At 43.1% G+C, this 18,048-nt stretch overlaps 3 long non-coding RNA genes across 4 annotated transcripts in view; 2 read left to right on the top strand and 1 right to left on the bottom strand.

Moving 5' to 3' along the window:
* Nucleotides 1-56: 56 nt before the first annotated feature.
* LOC121011785 (uncharacterized) lies at nt 57-2,182 on the top strand. Its single transcript, XR_005781762.1, has 2 exons — nt 57-236; nt 1,031-2,182. It is a non-coding gene; the product is annotated as an uncharacterized LOC121011785 (long non-coding RNA).
* A 1,455-nt stretch (nt 2,183-3,637) lies between these two features.
* LOC121011788 (uncharacterized) overlaps nt 3,638-18,048 on the bottom strand; it is a 35,798-nt gene continuing 21,387 nt past the window's right edge. Inside the window, exons 4-6 of one of the 2 annotated variants that reach the window (XR_005781766.1) lie at nt 8,136-8,308; nt 7,496-7,601; nt 3,638-4,340 (exon numbers count right to left, since the gene is read on the bottom strand). This is a non-coding gene — a long non-coding RNA (uncharacterized LOC121011788). Of the gene's footprint in view, nt 4,341-5,556; nt 6,108-7,495; nt 7,602-8,135; nt 8,309-18,048 lie in introns of those variants that run through there. The other variant, XR_005781765.1, reaches the window with a different exon arrangement.
* Nucleotides 5,570-12,808, top strand: LOC121011786 (uncharacterized). The gene is made up of 4 exons (XR_005781763.1): nt 5,570-5,667; nt 5,924-6,259; nt 10,992-11,107; nt 11,874-12,808. It is a non-coding gene; the product is annotated as an uncharacterized LOC121011786 (long non-coding RNA).

Genomic DNA, 18,048 nt, shown 5'->3' on the forward strand with positions numbered 1-18,048 from the left:
GGGGAGGAATGCGCCCGGGAGGCGCGCGCGGCGGGGCGGCGGGGCGGCGGGGGGGGGGGGGCGTCCGCGCGGGGGAGCGCCGAAACTTGGAGCCCGAGCTCCCGGGCTGGAGGCGAGCCGGCCTCGGGGACGTCACAGCGCTGGAATCCGAGGAATGCCGGGCGGCAGGAGCTCCGTGTGCAGGCCCGGGAGCAGTCGCGCACTTTTGGAGCGGTGGCTTGGGGAACTGTTTAAAGGTGAGGGCTGAGGAGGGAGGACGGGTGAAACTCCCTGGAGTCAGAGACGTGGGAGTGGAGAAGGAAAAGCCACCGCAGCCGGCATGACCTAGCGCCGCTCCTGGCGGAGGCAGGGACGGGGGCGGGAAGGGGGGGAAAAAATCCCCCTTAGACCTTCGGAAACCGCAGGGGCGGGGCAGAGGCGGCCACTCGCGGGCCCCGACCGTGGGCAGGGACGGGACGTCTCATCTGGGAGAAACCCTCCGAGCGGGGCGTCCCCAGGCAGCCACTGCACAAGGGGAGACAGACCAGGGGAAAGGAAGGTGGCTTCCCGAGCATGCAATCTCCAGGTCTCTCCCCAGCGCACCGGGAGTCTCTGCGTCCTGGATCTGGCGTCTAACTCCCCCCCCCCCCACCCCCGCTTCTCCCCACGCGCCGAATCGCGCAAGCAGTTTTGTGTGTGCTGGGAGCTGGAATACGTCGTTTCCCCGGTTCTTTCCGTGCCCCAGCCTTGCCCCTCCCCGCCTGGGTGGGCACTGGGAGGGAACTTCCTTAGCACTTTCAGAGGTGGGGTTAATGCGACGCAGCGGCCGTGATGGTAAAAGCACCCAGCCTGGCGAGGGAATCTGGGTTTAGGACCAGCCCTGCTCATGATCCAAGGGGTGACGGAGCCTCCCAGCTCCTGAAAGCCTTGGCTCTTGTAGCTGTAAAAATCGTTTTCTTAGTATCGTCTACTTTTCCGTGGTCCTTTGCGTTACCAAAAATATGTCTTAGGGGTCTGTTCTCTTACCAGGACTCAAAACCCAATCCTTTAGCCCTTTCTTGGGTTGAAAAGGGTCCTTGGAGTCGTTGTCACAGAAGATGTCCCAGATTGCTTCAGTGTCCCACATCTCATACAAAAATCCGGAGCTCTCAGGGAAGAGAACTGGGAACTAAAAAGCAAAACCTACTGTGCTCATCATGTACCAATTTGTGGTGACTTGACTTCTCTGAGTATTTGCCAACCACCGGAACAGTGAAGTCAAGAAGCCCCCACACAGGGGCGGAAGGAAAAGGCTGAAGAAAATTGAAGTCAGTTTCTCAAACTTTCAAGGAGATAGCTGGATGGCTTCAGTATGGACTTGCTAGATTTCCAAAGAAAATTTCCGAATGCTTTGCTGTGCTCCAGGAAGTATGAAAAGCACTGTATGTGCCCCCGTGTGATTACCCCATTTCCTAGACGAGAAAAGCGAGGAGTGAAGAAATCACCTGTCTCACCAAGGTTCACAACAGCTAGTGAACTAGGATAATGGACCCTTGTCTGGCCCCAAAATTGCAAGCTCTTAAACTCTTCAAAATTTCACCAACATAGGATTCACATTAAAAATAAGTAAATCCCTGCAGGCTCTCAAAGTGATACAGAGGAGAGGCCTCTTGGGGTCTTGGAGGAAAGGAAATGGCATTTGTGTATTGCCCCTCTGTGATACCCAACTCTGAGCACAGAATGCCGAGACAGCAGTGGTATGGAGGCACAAAGGTTGCATGTAGACATACGATTCTGGTTCTGCCTCTGACCAGCCAGGTGACCCTGAACAAGCCACTTCACCCTGAGGCCTAAGTTTATTTTTTAAGTGGAGTGTGACATGGAGGTCAGAGTTTGGTTGAATTACTTCATCTCTGAGGTCTTTCCCAGGTCTGACCTTGAATGAATGTATGGTCCTCCAGGCAGACCGCATGCCTATGGAGGAAGCTAAGTGATAAAGCCAGGATGTCTCAGGGAGAGAACTGTTTTCACACTGCCTTCGGAATCAGAATGAATGTGGGGGGTGTTGCGGGGTGGGGTGTTCACAGGCAAAATACACACATACACACACACACACACACACACACACACACACACACAACTCACACACTAAGATTTAGCACTAAGCCTGCAGACTCCATTTAAATAATTTTACTCCTAAAAATTAAAAAAAATATTATTAATTTAGAAACCCATGAAATACATCCGACCAGCCATATTTCTGTCTTTAGAATAGATCACAGAAAAGCAATACACAAGTAAGAATATTTTTTTCATGTTTATTTTTGAGAGAGAGAGAGAGCGTGAGTGGGGAAGGGGCAGAGAGAGGGAGACAGGATCTGAAGTAGATGCCAGGATCTGAGCTTTCAGCACAGAGCCCTCCACGGGGCTCAAACTCATGAACTGTGAGATCATAACCTGAGCTGAAACCAGACGCTCAACCCACTGAGCCACCCAGGCACCCCAGAATATTTTTTAAATAGAAAGTCCAATGTGAAGTGAAAAAAAGCCTTTCATTCTTTGAATAACTATATAAAAGCTAGTCACAAGCTACTTTTTAAAAAGAAAAAAAAAAAAAAAAAAAACACTTCCTAAATCTGCATCACACTCAAATCTCCTTAATATGCATCAGAATGAACAGGATAGTTGATAGCACAGGTCCCAAATACATCTGACAGGTTTACTTGAAAACTGCAATTTTAGGAACGTGTCAATATTAAATATCCCCCCAAATATTTCAACTTGTTCTAAACCTGATTCAAACTCTAAATACAGGCAGAATTTCATGGGCCCTCATGATTCTTCCTATCTCCAATTTTTCCTCCCATTAGTTTATTAATTGTACACCTTCAGAAACATTGAAATCACTCAAAGCAAAACAAAACAAGTTCCTCAATCAAAGCGGACAGGAAAGTAAGCAAACTTTTGTGGGAAAACGCTTATGATCTCCAGCGTTCTTCCACAAATGTTAAAGTCCTATATATTATTCATGTATTTGTTTTTATCCTAAAAGAATATTTGGAAGCTGATAGTAATGGTGGGAAATAACAATGGGGAGCTTTTTAAAAATACATAATGCTGGTCTGTATCCCCTGCTCCCCATATTTCATTCATCTTAGTCCCTGAGTTCAGGGTGGAGGCTTGGGTCGGTGTATGTGTGTAACTCATATTTTTAGACAGTATTTTATTGAGAAGATTTTCACATTCAATAAAAAGCACGCCCTTCATTGTATGTACAGTTTGACGATTTTTTTTTATATGGATGCATCCATGGGACCACCGTCCGGACCAAGATACAGAAAATGTCCATCACCACAAAAATTTCCCTTGTGTGACCTCTCAGTCTGTATCACCTCTCCAGGCTAACTTCTGTCACTATAGGGTAGTTTTGCTAGTTCTCAAACTTCATATGACTGGAATTACACTGTGTGTGTGTGTATATGTGTGTGTACATATCACTTTGCTTATCCATTCTCCTGTTGATGTTTTTGAAAACGTTTCCGAAGTAATTCTGTTATACCACCCCCCTTTAATTCAGAACCACTGACTTAACAGCACAAATATAACAAAATAAGTCTAGGTTATTAACACAAAAACATGTTAAGCATGAGAAGGGAAGAAAGAGAACACTTTGGAAGGATGAAATATAAGAGTGCTTTAATCGTTGTGTGCATTCAGAGCTCCTTATTAATAAAAACAAATTAGCGAATTGACTACAATATGAACTTCTTGTTATCTGGTGATTTTTTTTTAAAGCTACATGATTCTGCAGAGCTGTTGTGTACAGCCACGAGTATAGTACCCAATGCCACTCCATGAGCTAAAATAGTCTGGAGTGTGAATGGCATTCTCTGGAGTTGTGCAATGTGGTGACCAGGGCACTATGCATTCTCCCTTTAGAGATAGTTTCGTGGTACCTGCTTTGGAAGAATCATTTCTGACGCAGAAGACTGAGCCCTTCTTCCCTCCTGGTTGCATCTTTGAGGCTTTTCGTTTGAGTAAGAGAAGGGCCCCCATCCCAGCCTTTCCCAAGGTTGACTAAGCCAGGAAGTCACATTCTTCTCAAATATTGGGAAAATGATGAGAGACTTACGGAGGCACAGATTAGATGAAAGAGTACACTGTTTATTTGGGTTTGCTCTGTAGTTTGGAGGTTTGGCATTACCTGCATCCTTTCATGTCACACAGTGTCTCCATTTCGTCATGTGTCCTAATGTTTCAACCCTCCCGCTCCTGACGCATCCTCCTCTCTGGCCATTTCCTCTCCATTTCATTTCTCTTTCCCTTACCCATGCTTCAGCAGAAGGCGCTCTGCCTCCCACAGGGTCTGACTACTCCCTGACCTGAGCCAAAGGAGAAAGAGCCTCCATTTCCATGCCAGTCAACCTAAGCCACAAGTGAATTATTTCCTTGTTACTTCCTTCTGGAAAGAATGTCAAACACAAACATTTTGAGGTTGTACTTTTTTCAGGCTGGGAGGAGAAAGGCGAATCAGTGTCCTGAGACGCTTTGCCAGCTCTTCCGGCAGCTACAGTTGACCACTGGGCAATGATGTCAGCTAGCTCTCTGGACATCAGGCAGACTCACTCTAGGCACATCACTAGTTTTCCCAATGAAAATGTACATGATTCAGCCAGTTGGTTACTCTTTAAAAAGTCTATGCACTAGCAGTATGTATTAATCGAGAACACTCTAGAAAGAGTAATGCACCTGCATAATTGGTACTTTCAGCAAGATTTAAAGGAAATAAAACCTAGGCAGTATTAAGTATCTCACCAATTTCAATGTATTCATTATCCTTCTGTACTAATTTCACCTTGGGTTGCAAACACCCTTTGAATCATACCTTAAAGGCACAAGCTCTCCGATCGTATTCACCTGGCTCACCTTTCCTCACCTCCCTCAGCCCCAACATTGCCTTCCAGCTTTTCCAGGCTTGATAGAAAACACACAACTTCTCTCCCAACACACTGGCATATGCACACACACATCAAATCACCACGTCCTCTGTAGGGCACACTGCTAGTGATGAGCTTACCCCATCGTTACTGCTTAAAATCATGTGTTTTCCGGAAAAGGAGGCTTTTGCTGCTCCCGTAATCTCTTCTAGGAGACCTTCTTCATTGTGATTTAACCAATTTTAAACTTTGTAATGGAATTGAATCATTAACAAACCGTTTTCCATAGTCACTTATCTATGGTTGTTAATCTCAAAAACATCCTCTAATGTTGAGTGCAACAGATCTAATAGGCCAGGGCCACCGTCTTAACACAAGTTCCCTTGGTTTAAGAACAAAACCCCATGGGGCGCCTGGGTGGCGCAGTTGGTTAAGCGTCTGACTTCAGCCAGGTCACGATCTCGCGCTCCGTGAGTTCGAGCCCCGCGTCGGGCTCTGGGCTGATGGCTCAGAGCCTGGAGCCTGTTTCCGATTCTGTGTCTCCCTCTCTCTCTGCCCCTCCCCCGTTCATGCTCTGTCTCTCTCTGTCCCAAAAATAAATAAACGTTGAAAAAAAAAATTAAAAAAAAAAAAAAAAAGAACAAAACCCCACTTCAGGCTGTTAAAGCAAAAAAGGAATTCATTGGCAAGATACCGAAACATGTCATGGAATCCGTGAGAAAGAAGGGCAAGACCAAAGAACCGTGAGGATACTCTGCTTTTCTGTCTGGAGGTAGGATCCTCTACTCTTGCCTGTGTCCAGACTTAATAGCTATGTGACCCTGGGCGAATACTCTCACACGTGAATTTCCTCAAAAAGGGAAGTGATGTAAAAAGGGGGAAATGATGAACATATCTACTTCGTAGAGTTGTGGTGATGATTAAATTAGTCAACATGTGAACAACTCTTAGAACGGTACCCGACACACACTGAGCTCTCAATTATGGTACCTATCAACATTATCCTCAACCTCGTTCTGTATCTGCAGGCTGGCTTCTGTCCTTCAGCAGGGACTGAATCTCATATCCAAATTCTCAGGAGAAAGAACGTGGCTTGAGATGTCAAACCAGGGTGTTGGAGAAGGAACAGGCTGCTGTGGCTGGACCCAGCCCTTCGTGTGGAAAGGACAGTTCCCAGAATGGAGACAGTAGCTGGGAAAAGGAGGCCTACAACTGGAAACCACACCAATGAGGGAAGGGAGAAATTTTTTACCAAACTCAAGTCTTGGGAATCCCTCTGTTCACTCTGTAACTATCTATTCCATCTATGCAAAGGGCCAAATCCAGCTTCTCGTGTGTAGAGAAGAAAGCGACCCACTAGGGAGGTAAGTGACACAGGGTGGAAGGTAAGGGAATCAATATCCATTGAGCACTTACTATGCTGTAGGAACAAGGCTAGGTCCCGTGTATATATAATCTGAAATAATCCTTGTGACAGTGTTTGAGTGTCATGAACTGAACTGTGTTCCTCCAAAATTCATATGTTGAAGTCCTAACCCCCAATATGATCGTATTTGAAAATCAGGCCTTTGTGGAGATAATTAAGGTTAAGTCAGCTGAGCGTCCGACTTCGGCTCAGGTCATGATATGGTTATGGGTTTGAGCCCCATGTCAGGCTCTGTGCTGACAGCTCAGAGCCTGGAGCCTCTTCGGATCTGTCTCTGTCTCTCTCTCTCTCTCTCTCTCTCTCTCTCTCTCTCTCTCTCAAAAATAAACATTAAAAAAAATTTTTTTTAAAGGTTAAATGTGGTCATAAGGGTGAGACCCTTATCCAGTAGGACTGGTATGCTTATAACAGGAGGAAGAGATACCAGAGCCCTTCTTTCTGTGCATGCACAGAGGAAAGGCCACATGAGGACATAGCAAGAAAGAAGGAGAAAGGCCTCGCCAGAAATTAACCCTGACAGCACCTTAACCTTGGACTTCCAGCCTCCAGCACTGTGAGAAAATCAATTTCTGTTGTTTAAGCCACACAGTCCGTAGTATTTTGCTATGGCAGCCTGGGCAGACTAACACATTCAGGTTGGTGTTTCTTCTTGTCTCCCAGAGAAATAAACTGAGACCTCAAGACATTAAGTACCTTGTACTTAGACATGTACTAAAACATCGAGTACCTAAGTGAATGGTAGAACCAAGATTCAGGCCTCCTCATCTCTACTTCTGAGGTTCACGTTCATTTTATTCTATTATGTTGCTGCGGGGTTTTTTAAGTACCACTGTGAGTCAGGTGGCCGAAATTAGATGGGATGGTAAAAACAGGGGAAATAAAAACATGGGCAGGATAGAGTGTGTTCTAAACTCCCCCCCTTACAGTGGTTCCCCAGGGGACAGCCCTACTTGGCCAATAATAAATTGGGCTACCGAGAAGACACATATCCAGAGTTTACGTCTCCAGTTATTTCAAGTCCTTCCTTTCCCACGTTTATCTGAGTGTTCCCAGCAAAAGAGGAAATGGATGCTGCTGCTATAAGATCAGACAGCAAATCCTTTCGAAGAACTTTAATACCTTGCTACTGCTTATTTCATGAGTCCCCGAGACGCCCATGAGTTGATGTTCTCACCTGCGTGGAGTCAGAAGTGGCAAGTCAGGTCCATGGTTCCTCCGGCACACAAGAGGTTGCTTTGGACTGGCACGAAGTCACGCCTTCTGGGACTGTCGAGTCATTTCTGTTCGTGACAGCCATCTCAGAAGGTCAGAAATACCAATACCCTAATTTCTCAGAATAGTTAGTTGTGATTCTCTCCTTCATGAACTGAGCTGCACTGTGTTTCTTCCCGCTTCTATTCCTACCTGGCCCAGCTCTTGGGGAGGTACCCAGCTATAGAATTTGTCATGGCTGGCCAAGGAGTCATCAACACCTCCACTGAGCTGCATGAGGGCAGGTACACGAAGCTATAATTATCCCCCGTCTAAGCTTCTCCAGAATGTCTGCCTGAGGCCATTTTGTGGCATGCTAGTGGGAATAAGTGCCAGGTTGCTAAGAATTACTGGGATAGAGAAATTCTGAGTGAAATCTTGAAATTATTGTTCACAAGAGATAAGGAGAGTGATGGTGAGGCACATTATTACACTAAGTCAAGCCAGCCCTACATTTCTGAGTAAAAAAGGTCAACTGATTCCCATCTTCACGATGTACATTTTTGAGTCCTTTCCACCAACCTCAGAAAAAAAATCTTTGGAGCTAAAGGGTCTGTATTTACCTTCTCATAATTATGGTGTTCAGAATCAAGGGGCCAGTCCAGATATGGCTCTCTTCCTGACACCGTCCTGTTTGTTAACGTTGATAGCTGCACCAAACCTCTGGAACAGTGTGCAACGTAAGAAAGCTCGGTTACCATCTTATGGGCCGCTGACTCTTCTCCTTCCAGAAGTCCTAGATGACAGATTTAAATATAACCCCACATAGGCAGCAATTCCTTAGTTTATTTTTCCTTCATCTCCTTAGTTCTGGGCTTGCTTTTTTAAATACAATCTAAACACCTAGAAGAAGTTGTCGGCAAGTAATAATGCACACTGCGCTACCAGATTTATGGAGGTGAGAAATGGACAGCCTTCCAGACGGATTACAAATCCAGAGATGACTGGAAAGGAAAACAAGAACAGGGTGCATTGGTTTCTGACATGGGCAGCTGTGGCCAGAACACCCGTGCTCTGAGAGGTATGGGAGATGAAAGGAATCTTCTGCTGTGATTAGTGAAAAGGAACAACCTTCGCTGGGGGAGGGAAGGATCGGGTCATGTTTAGGATGCCTTTCTAAAGTACATGGGCACCTCAGCCTGCAGGGGTGAGATAGGGTTACCCTCGGGTATGGGCAGGGCTGTGTAAGAGAATCCAACAGCACTAAATCAAAACCTGTCCTAATCCTGGCTGCTTCCTGGCCACCTCCCCTAGACTAAGGGGTGACTCAGAGTGTGCCTGGCTCTGGGACTTCAAACATTTCTGAGTAATTCCCACAGACCTGGACAAGGGCAATTAGAGGACTGGTTTGGAATGACCACTGTGGATCAAAAGATACTTCCTGTGGCCAGCAGGGAGAAGGCAATTGCCCAGGAAGCTCAATTTTGAGGTGTCTTCTGCTCAACTAGAAGGCAGAGGTGTCTTCCACCATACTAAATCATAGAGGCTGGAAAGAATTTGCTAAATAAGAAGGCTCCCTTCCATGGTCGGCACCTCCGATTTAGTGGAGTACGCAAAGACAAAGTTTTCAAATAATGAAAGAGAAGCTGAATTGTTAGTGATGGATGAAGACCCAAATGATCTGGCCACTGGCTACCTCTCTGACCTAATTTCCAACTGCTATTCCCTGGCTCACTCTGCTCCCAAGCAGGGTATCCGCATCCTGCCATTCCTTGAACATGCCGAGTACTCTCCGACCTCAGGACCTTTGCACTTACTGTTACCGCCACCAAGAACTCCACTCCTCCAGATGTTTCCTGCCTCGTTCACTCACCTTATTCCTTCCATAGACCTTTCCCAGCCATCCTGCCAAAATAGTACCTCTTCACAACACCATTTTCTATTCCTTTACCCTGCTCTAATTTCATTATTAGCACTCACAGTGCCTCACATTGTTATCTATTTACGTGTATTGCCTTTTTCCTTCCCCCCACCCCACCTTCTACCCCAGAAATTCCATAGCTTCAAAGATTTTTGTCTCTTTTGTATTCCACTGCCTGGAGCATAGATCTTCAACAAGTATTTATTGAATTGTTAAATGAGAAATTGTATTATTTTATGTCAGTATACGCCATTGTTTTCTGTGCTCAGAATCCTACCTATATTCTATGATTTCATCTTTACAACAGCCCTATGACGTGGGAGTTACTGTCCGCCATCTATAGATGAAGAAATTGAGGATTAGAGAGAGGAAGTGACTTGTCTGTTTTTGTTGTTAGTTTTAGATTGTGGTTTCTGTGTTTCGGGGGGTTTCGATGCTTGTTTTTAAAGACCTCAGTGGCATTGAGTTGAGGCATCCAGACTTCTCCCCAGCTCCTGCCACACCGTCTCCCTCAGTTCATGCACAGGCTCTCTTCTGCTTACTGTGTATTTGTCCCCTCTTTATGTCCTATGCCCAACTTCATTCTCCTCCTCCTCCAGACTGGCAGCTGATAGAGTAGACCCACGGCAGTAAATAGTCGTCCGGAGTATGTACTCCCGCTAGCTTGCCTGGCCTGACCTCCTGGCTTTGCCACTCACTCGCCGTGTGACATTAGGAAATTCTTGGTCATTATTGCTTGAACTATTGGCCTCCTTCCATTTCCTTTTGTTCTTCTGGTGTCCCTACCAAATGGACTTGGACACATGTCTGATTCTCCAAATTTCTTTTCCATTCTTTACCCTGTCCTTTTGCAATGCCTCCAGGCAAAACTCCTTGGCCTAATCTTCCAGCTCACATATTTACTACTTATTACTATTATTTTTTGAGTGTTTTTTAAATTTTTTTTTAGTGTTTATTTTTGAGAGAGAGAGAGACAGAGCGTGAGTGGGGGAGGGGCTGAGAGAGAGGGAGACACAGAATCCAAACCGGGCTCCAGGCTCTGAGCTGTCAGCACAGAACCCGACGCAGGGTTCGAACCCATGAACCACAAAACCATGACCTGGGCCAAAGTCGGACGCTTAACTGACTGAGCCACCCAAGAGCCCTGGAAGTTTGTATTCTTTTACAACCTCTCCCTATTTTCCCCAGCCCCCGGGCACTGGCAACCACTGTTCTACCCTTTGTTTCTTCGAGTTTAACTTTTTCTCTTTTTCTCTTTCCCTTTTTCTCTTTTTCTTTCTTTCTTTCTTTCTTTCTTTCTTTCTTTCTTTCTTTCTTTCTTTCTGGAGTCCACATATAAATGATATCATACAGTACTCTTTGCTCTGTCTGGCAGAACTACTTCTTAATATTTCTAATTCTTTTCCTCAACTGCTTATTCTCACTTCCTGTTCCCAGTAAATTCTCTCATTTCTTTAAGCACATTTATTACTCTGGCTTTTACTTCTTTTCCTGTTTTTTCATGAGTTCTGCCTTCTCCGGTATAAGTTATTCCATTTGTTGTTCTCCCAACTTGCAGCTCTCAGAATCTGCCCTCTGAGCCCATCCTTGCCCCTTCTGGACATCGAGCTGCCTTGATTAGGAAAATGCACCCGTGGAGAGGGGCAGACATCTAGCAAGACTGTGCTTCTCCAGGTGAATCGGTGTGTGTGCTGGCTGCCGTGTGCCTTTGTGGGAGACACATGGTACTGTGCTCACCTGGTCTCCAAAGAACCTCTGAATAATCTTTTATTGGAGGCAGCCACTCTGTATTACAAGCAGATGCCCACAGGAGGGTGAGAGCAGGGGTGTGTGTGTGTGTGTGTGGAGGGGAGTTCTTGGGGACTGGTCAGACCAGCTATACTCCTTGCCATCTGCTCATCACCCTACCAGGTCAGAGCTCTGCCTTGTGGTTACCCACTGCTTCTGGCCTGTCCCCTGATACCCTGCCCCTGCAATCATCACCAAAAGGAAGGGGGAAATCTGCCTAGGGCAATACAGGGATGATGAAAGGGCAGAACTAAAACATCGTCCCCCAAACCTGGTCCGTATTTGTGACCCTAGGCCTTCCCTACCCCTGGCTACTTTCCCTGCCTGTGGACAGAATCAACCTCTATCCACCTCAGGAGTTTCTGGGACTCGTTGTTGAGAACAGCTGTCAGGTCCATCCTTTCCTATGGCATCTGTGCAGGAGAGAATACCGGGGCCGCCGTGCTTCTAGCCTCTGCTGCTTTGCTGTGTTGCTGCACATTACAGCCCTGTAAGTTTTCTAAGATCACCAAGCTGGCAAGTGATGGGATTCAAACCCTAGTCTTTTTTTTTTTTTTTCTCCAAATCTGTGTTTTAATCCCAACACTCAGGGTGTGCTGACAGATGATTGGGTCGAAGTATACATCCAACTAAAAAAATTATTTCATTCCAGGTATTTTCCACTAAATGGAATCTGGCTCCTTAGAGAAATGGTGGACTCCAGGTCTGAGGAAAGAAATATACAAGAAAGCAATCAAAAGAACACTAGGGTCATCATCAAAGGATTCAGGAACCACCTTGAAGAGACTCTCAGTGGCTAAAGATGGGTCCATTTTAGCGTCTAGAAGGATGATAATGGCAATTAGTTGTAACATTTCAACTGTTTGTCAAATGATACGAGAAAAATAATTAGTCACCACTAAAACCAACTCATTATTTTGAAAAATGATAAACAGAGGGACGGAAAGAAACCGTCTTGTTTTCGCTAAGAAATTATACCACTGAAAATCAAGTAGCAGATGAGGAGGTTTTTTTCATTATAGAAATATCCTAGATAACAAATAGAAGGGATGATAAAATTAGAATACCATCATTTTGCCACCTTGGATAAAGTAGGATCAAGGCATGAGCTTCAGTGGTTGCTAACATCACAAAAAAGAGACACTAAACTATCACTATCTTGCTTTGAAAGAGATAACCTGAATCTGATCAAACTGCTAGAATAGATTAAGCTACCAGCTATCAATTATAAAAAAAATACAAGAGCCCAGGAATATGTTCAAACAGACCTCAAGAGAAGCAGTCAGCAAAATGTAAGGTATGGAAAACTCTAGATGAAATTTTTTTTTAAAAACAAATACATCTCAACAATAAGGGAATGAAATAGGGGTAAGTTTACAGATTAAAAAAGACTTAAAAGATGTATCAACTATCACAACATGTGACCTTATTTGTATCCTGATTTAAGTAAACTCAAACAAAAAGCTGTTTATGCCACTTATGAAGACATTTGAACACTGATTAGACATTAAGGAATTATTGTAAAATATTTTAGATATGATAACTGGTATTTTGTCTATGTTAAAAATAAAGAGTCCTCTTCTTTTACATTTTTTAAAAATGTTCATTATTTGAGAAAGAGACAGAGAGCAAGCAGGGGAGGGGCAGAGAGAGAGGGAGACACAGAATCGGAAGCAGGCTCCAGGCTCTGAGCCCTCAGCACAGATCCTGACGTGGGGCTCAAACCCACGAACCTCGAGATCATGACCTGAGGCCAGAGGCAGAAGGTCGACCGACTGAGGCACCCAGGCGCCCCAAGCGTCCTCTTCTTTTAGAAACATATATTGAAATATCTACAGGGGCACCTGGGTGGCCCAGTCATTTGCGTGTCCAACTCTTGACTTTGGCTCAGGTCATGATCCCAGGGTTATAGATCCCACCCGGTGTCAAGCCCCATGCTGAGTGTGGAGCCTGCTTGGGATTCTGTCTCTCTCCCTCTGCCCCTCTCCCTGACTCGTACGCTCTCTCTCTCTAAAGTAAATAAAAATTAAAAAATAAAGAAATATCTGTGGTTGAAATGTAATATCTGATTTTGTTTCCTGTAACACAGAGGTGGGAAATGGAATGTGCATAAAACAAGATTGTCAACGAGTTGACCATTATTGAGGCTGAGCCACGGGTATACGGGAGTTTGTCACACTATCCTGGTTAATTTTGTATGAATATGAAATAACGAGGTTGAAAAGCGAATAATAATTAAAAGTTTAAAAATGGATATATTACAAAAATCATCTGTTCTCATTTCAAACAGTATTGAAGTATTTGATTAAAAGGAGGATTATCTGTTTTCACATCCTCCCACTTCCATTTTAACACTCCCCAGAGATAATCACTTTAATTCTATACTGATGCAGACAAAAGTTTTGTGTGTTTTGAATATTTTTTTTTTTCCCCTTAAGTGCAAGAAAAAGCCAAGATTAAGCATTAGTTGCTACAAAATGCTGACTGTGAGTCATCCTACATTTGGGGCAACACATACACAAGATTTTTTTTTAAGTCTGGAAGTACATAGGCCAAATAGTTAACAACATAGGGGAGAAAATGACATTTTCACTTGCACTAAATTTGAGATTTGGACCCAGCAAAGTAAGTTCAAAGGTACCTCACTTTGGAGATAATATAATATAAAAATCTCAAATTTAGGAAACAAATTTGTTCTAGATTGGGTGGAAGGAATCTTCACTAAAAACAAGTAACTATAACCAAAGGCTCCTTTAAAATGTGAACAGGACTGTTGATTTTAATTTTTAAAATTTTATTAAATTTATATGGAGGTTTTTAAATGCCTACACATGCACACACCCCATGGTCCATGATCTGGATTGGACATCAGGAGACCCAAATCTTGAGGTAAGCCCTGGAGAGGGCAGCAAAAGAACTGACCAATCCTATCAATTCAGTTTTTTTTACACCATTTGTGTCAGCTAGAATTACTCCATTAAAATAGTTGATAAATTCATCACAGTAGACTTGTCCAGGAAAGAGGAGAACTGAAAGCTCAGAAAGTATAAAAATATAAATAGAGACCAAGTATCATAACTAGATGAACCTTATTTAAAAACAGAGAGAAACACTTAGTGTGTATATCATTATTTCTCTTCTGACAAGGAGCAGGAAGATGGACTTGTGGGGCCCTTCCACATGCCAGGAACCACCTACTCCCACCCATCTGCCCAGCCAGCTCCATATGTTCTATCAAGTCAACGGAATATTTTTATGATATTTTTCCAATTAAAGAGAGCATCTTTTCTACCCAGTTTTTCTACAAACTCCTTATGAACACTTATATGATTGCATTTGTGTTAAATCCAATCTATTTCTTATAGACTATAGGCAGATGAATTAATGTTAATTATTTCCTGTGCACATAGTTGATCTTAACATTATCTCAAAAGTATTTAATAATCCCCTATTGTTTGCTAAGTGCTGAGAATACACCGTTGAGGAAGACACCTTCCATATTTAGACCAAAATAGGTCTTTGTTGCCATCTTTCAATACCTTCCTCTAACTAACAACAGCATTTTGGATGAATACATGCTCTTTGATAAAGATGGGTGGTGTCGTTTTTTAAATAATAGAATATGGGGAGAATGTTCAGTAACTTGCTTTCTTGAAAGAACATTATTACCACATTTTCCTATATTCTTTCATTTAAAAAAGAATCATTCAAACTAAATGATAGTTGGCATAAAGCCTCAAAAACTGTTATGGCATAATCAAATCATGAAAACAGGATTGGGATTTAAGAAAACAAGCCTTAGTAGGCACATGAAAATATCATTTCTGGCTAAAATAGCACTTCACTCTACAAACTGTGAATGAAGGCCACAGAAGGATTCTAACTTCAAACTTCCTAGGATCTGAAAATCATACAAAGGGAAAACCCCAGTACTATAATAAGGAACAAAACATTTTAATCTATGTAAAGAGCTGCTCTGCAAAGTTAGTTACATCTGTATGTGTCTTTTACATACGACTGATACTCACTTTTATCGATTTGCAGCCAATTTTATTGTAGGAAGCAAGTACTCTAGAAAAATAATTTGAGAAAACTCTCTATACTTATGGAGAATTAGCCATTTCTTAACCAAATTCTGTTATCAAGAAAGTAAATATTAATATATGGCCACATAAAACTATCAATTTCCTCAAAAGTACACAGAAACAGGTGAGTTGCAAAAAATTGGCAGGATAGGGATTTAGGATTCAGGTACAAGAGACCCTCCACTCCAGCTATTGATAGCTGTGCCTGGGCTGTTGGAAAACATGGCTCTGGTCTCACCATGTGACACATGGTAAGCTCACCAAGTGACACATGGTGAGCTCACCAAGGTCTCAGCAAGAGTTTGTAACGGGAGCAAGTGACATATATATATATTTTTTTAACATTTATTTATTTATTTATTTATTTATTTTAAACGTTTATTTATTTTTGAGACAGAGAGAGACAGAGCATGAACAGGGGAGGGTCAGAGAGAGGGAGACACAGAATCTGAAACAGACTCCAGGCTCTGAGCTATCAGCACAGAACCCGACGCAGGGCTCGAACTCACGGACCGCAAGATCACGACCTGAGCCAAAGTCGGATGCTTAACCGACTGAGCCACCCAGGCACGCCAAAAGTGACATATTTTTTGTACTAAAGTGGGATTTCATTAGAGTAGTTCAGCAGGGATTCACTTTGGAGAAAACCTAATATAAAAAACTCCAAACTCGTGAAATAAATATATTTGGGGATTGTTTCTTATTCAAGGTAAATCACCAAGGCTATAACCATTGACTCATTTTATATTATGTGCATCAGTATTGATTATAATATGAGTTTAATATTTACACAAATTTAGGGGTGCCCAGGTGGCTCAATTGGTTAAGCATCTGACTCTTGATTTCAGCTCAGGTCATGATCTTATGGTTCATGATATCGATCCCTGTGCCAGGCTCTGCGCTGACAGCATGGAGCCTGCTTGAGATTCTCTCCCTCCCACCACCGCTCTGCCCCTCCCCTGCTTGCGCGTGTGTGTGTGTACTCTCTCTCTGTCAAAATAAATAAGAATTTAAAAAATATTTACACAAATTTACACCTAATTTAGGATCTGAGCTTGAGGTCAGGCATGAGTGACATTATTACAAGTTATAAACTGGGCTTATGACCCTAGAATTCACTTATAGGTCCTTGTTTTCCAGACTATACATTAAGGGGAATTGGCCTAAAGTCTCTTTTAACTCTAAAATTGTACGATTCTTTGATTTTCCTGAGACAAGTCTGCTGCTACATCAGTGGCTTTAGAAGTTCCTGGTTCCATCACGTGCCCCTTTCCACAAGCCTATTTTGAAGAATAGTGGTTGGGGCCAATGCTCTAGGAACCAAACAAGTAGACTTCTTGTGGTTCTAGAACCACGGTTACTGTGCCTCTGGCTTTTTATGGACATATCAGTCATAAATCACCTTTCAATCCTCAAACACCAGTACAGAAGTCTACGTAAGTACTGAGGTATTCTATGGGTAAAATACAAAAAACGGTTTATGAATACAAAATATTTCTAAAATCCCCCCAAAGTAAGTTAGTACATAAACTTTCCTCAATTTCTTGTGCTTTTCCCATATCATTTCTTAAATTTACAGTGCCTGCCACCACTTGTCTATTAAAGCATGAGAACGGTATGAACAGGCAGCTAATTAATACATCTGAAAAAACATAGAAGGCCACTGATTTTTAGTCCACTAATTTATTTATGCCTAGAAACTTAGGGCTGTAATTTCCCATTCCTACATAAGCTAGCATCATTTATTAATTCAACCACTGTATCTTGAACTCTTGCCGTGTGTCAGGTCTTGTGCTAGACAGTAGACACAAGAGGTTACAGCCACATAGGCTCTTTGTGTCATGAAAGCTACAGCTAACACAGACCTAAATGTTAAATAAATGATTATACCAAATATATTCATAATTACAAGTCTTGCTAAATGTAACGAAGGAAAAGAAAACAATACTAAGAGAAAGGGTAGGTCTCCCAGCCTAGAATTTGGGATACTTGAATATTTAAAACAAGTTTTCTTTAATATGAGGTGCTTCCTAAAGATCAGATATGATATCTAACAGCAGGCCGGGGAATGCAGAACATCCTGCCTCACCTTTCCCTATCTCTCTTTTCCTTCCTTGTCCCCAAGTGCCCACGTACCAACACCTTTCCTTCCTCCTCCTTCAGAGCAAACAAACAGGTCTCCATATACATCCAATTATGAAAAACAATACCTAGGAAGTCCAGTACTCTCCTTGAAATTAGCCATGATAGGTGGTCTACCTGATATAAACGTGTTATGAATGTTACGTGAGAAAGCATGAAGTACCTAAGCAGACACACTAGACGTCAGAGCTCAGGGTGGTAGGCCAGGTCCCAAACCCTATGTTCATTTTTCTGTCCTCATTTTCCTTGGCTTCTTGGCAGCATTTCACACAGTTGACTACTACCTCTTTCTTGAAACATAACCCCCCTTGGCATGCGCTGCCCCATTTCTCTAGCTACCTATTCTCTACCCTATCTCTAAATGTTGGAATTACTCAGGGTTCAGTCCTGGGTACTCTCTGTCCTTGATTAATCTCCTTCTCTCCTTGATTAATCATGTCCATTCACATGGCTTCAAATGTCATCTGTAAACGATGACTCTCCAATGTACATCTCATGCTGAAATCTCTCTTCTGAGCTCCATGTTAGAGCTAAATACTTTTTTTTTTTTTTTTTTTTTAAGTAAGCTCTATGCCCAACATGGGACTCAAACTCACGACT

This window comes from Herpailurus yagouaroundi, unplaced genomic scaffold, assembly GCF_014898765.1.
Source record: "Herpailurus yagouaroundi ecotype Mexico unplaced genomic scaffold, PumYag 195, whole genome shotgun sequence".
Taxonomy (NCBI): domain Eukaryota; kingdom Metazoa; phylum Chordata; class Mammalia; order Carnivora; family Felidae; genus Herpailurus; species Herpailurus yagouaroundi.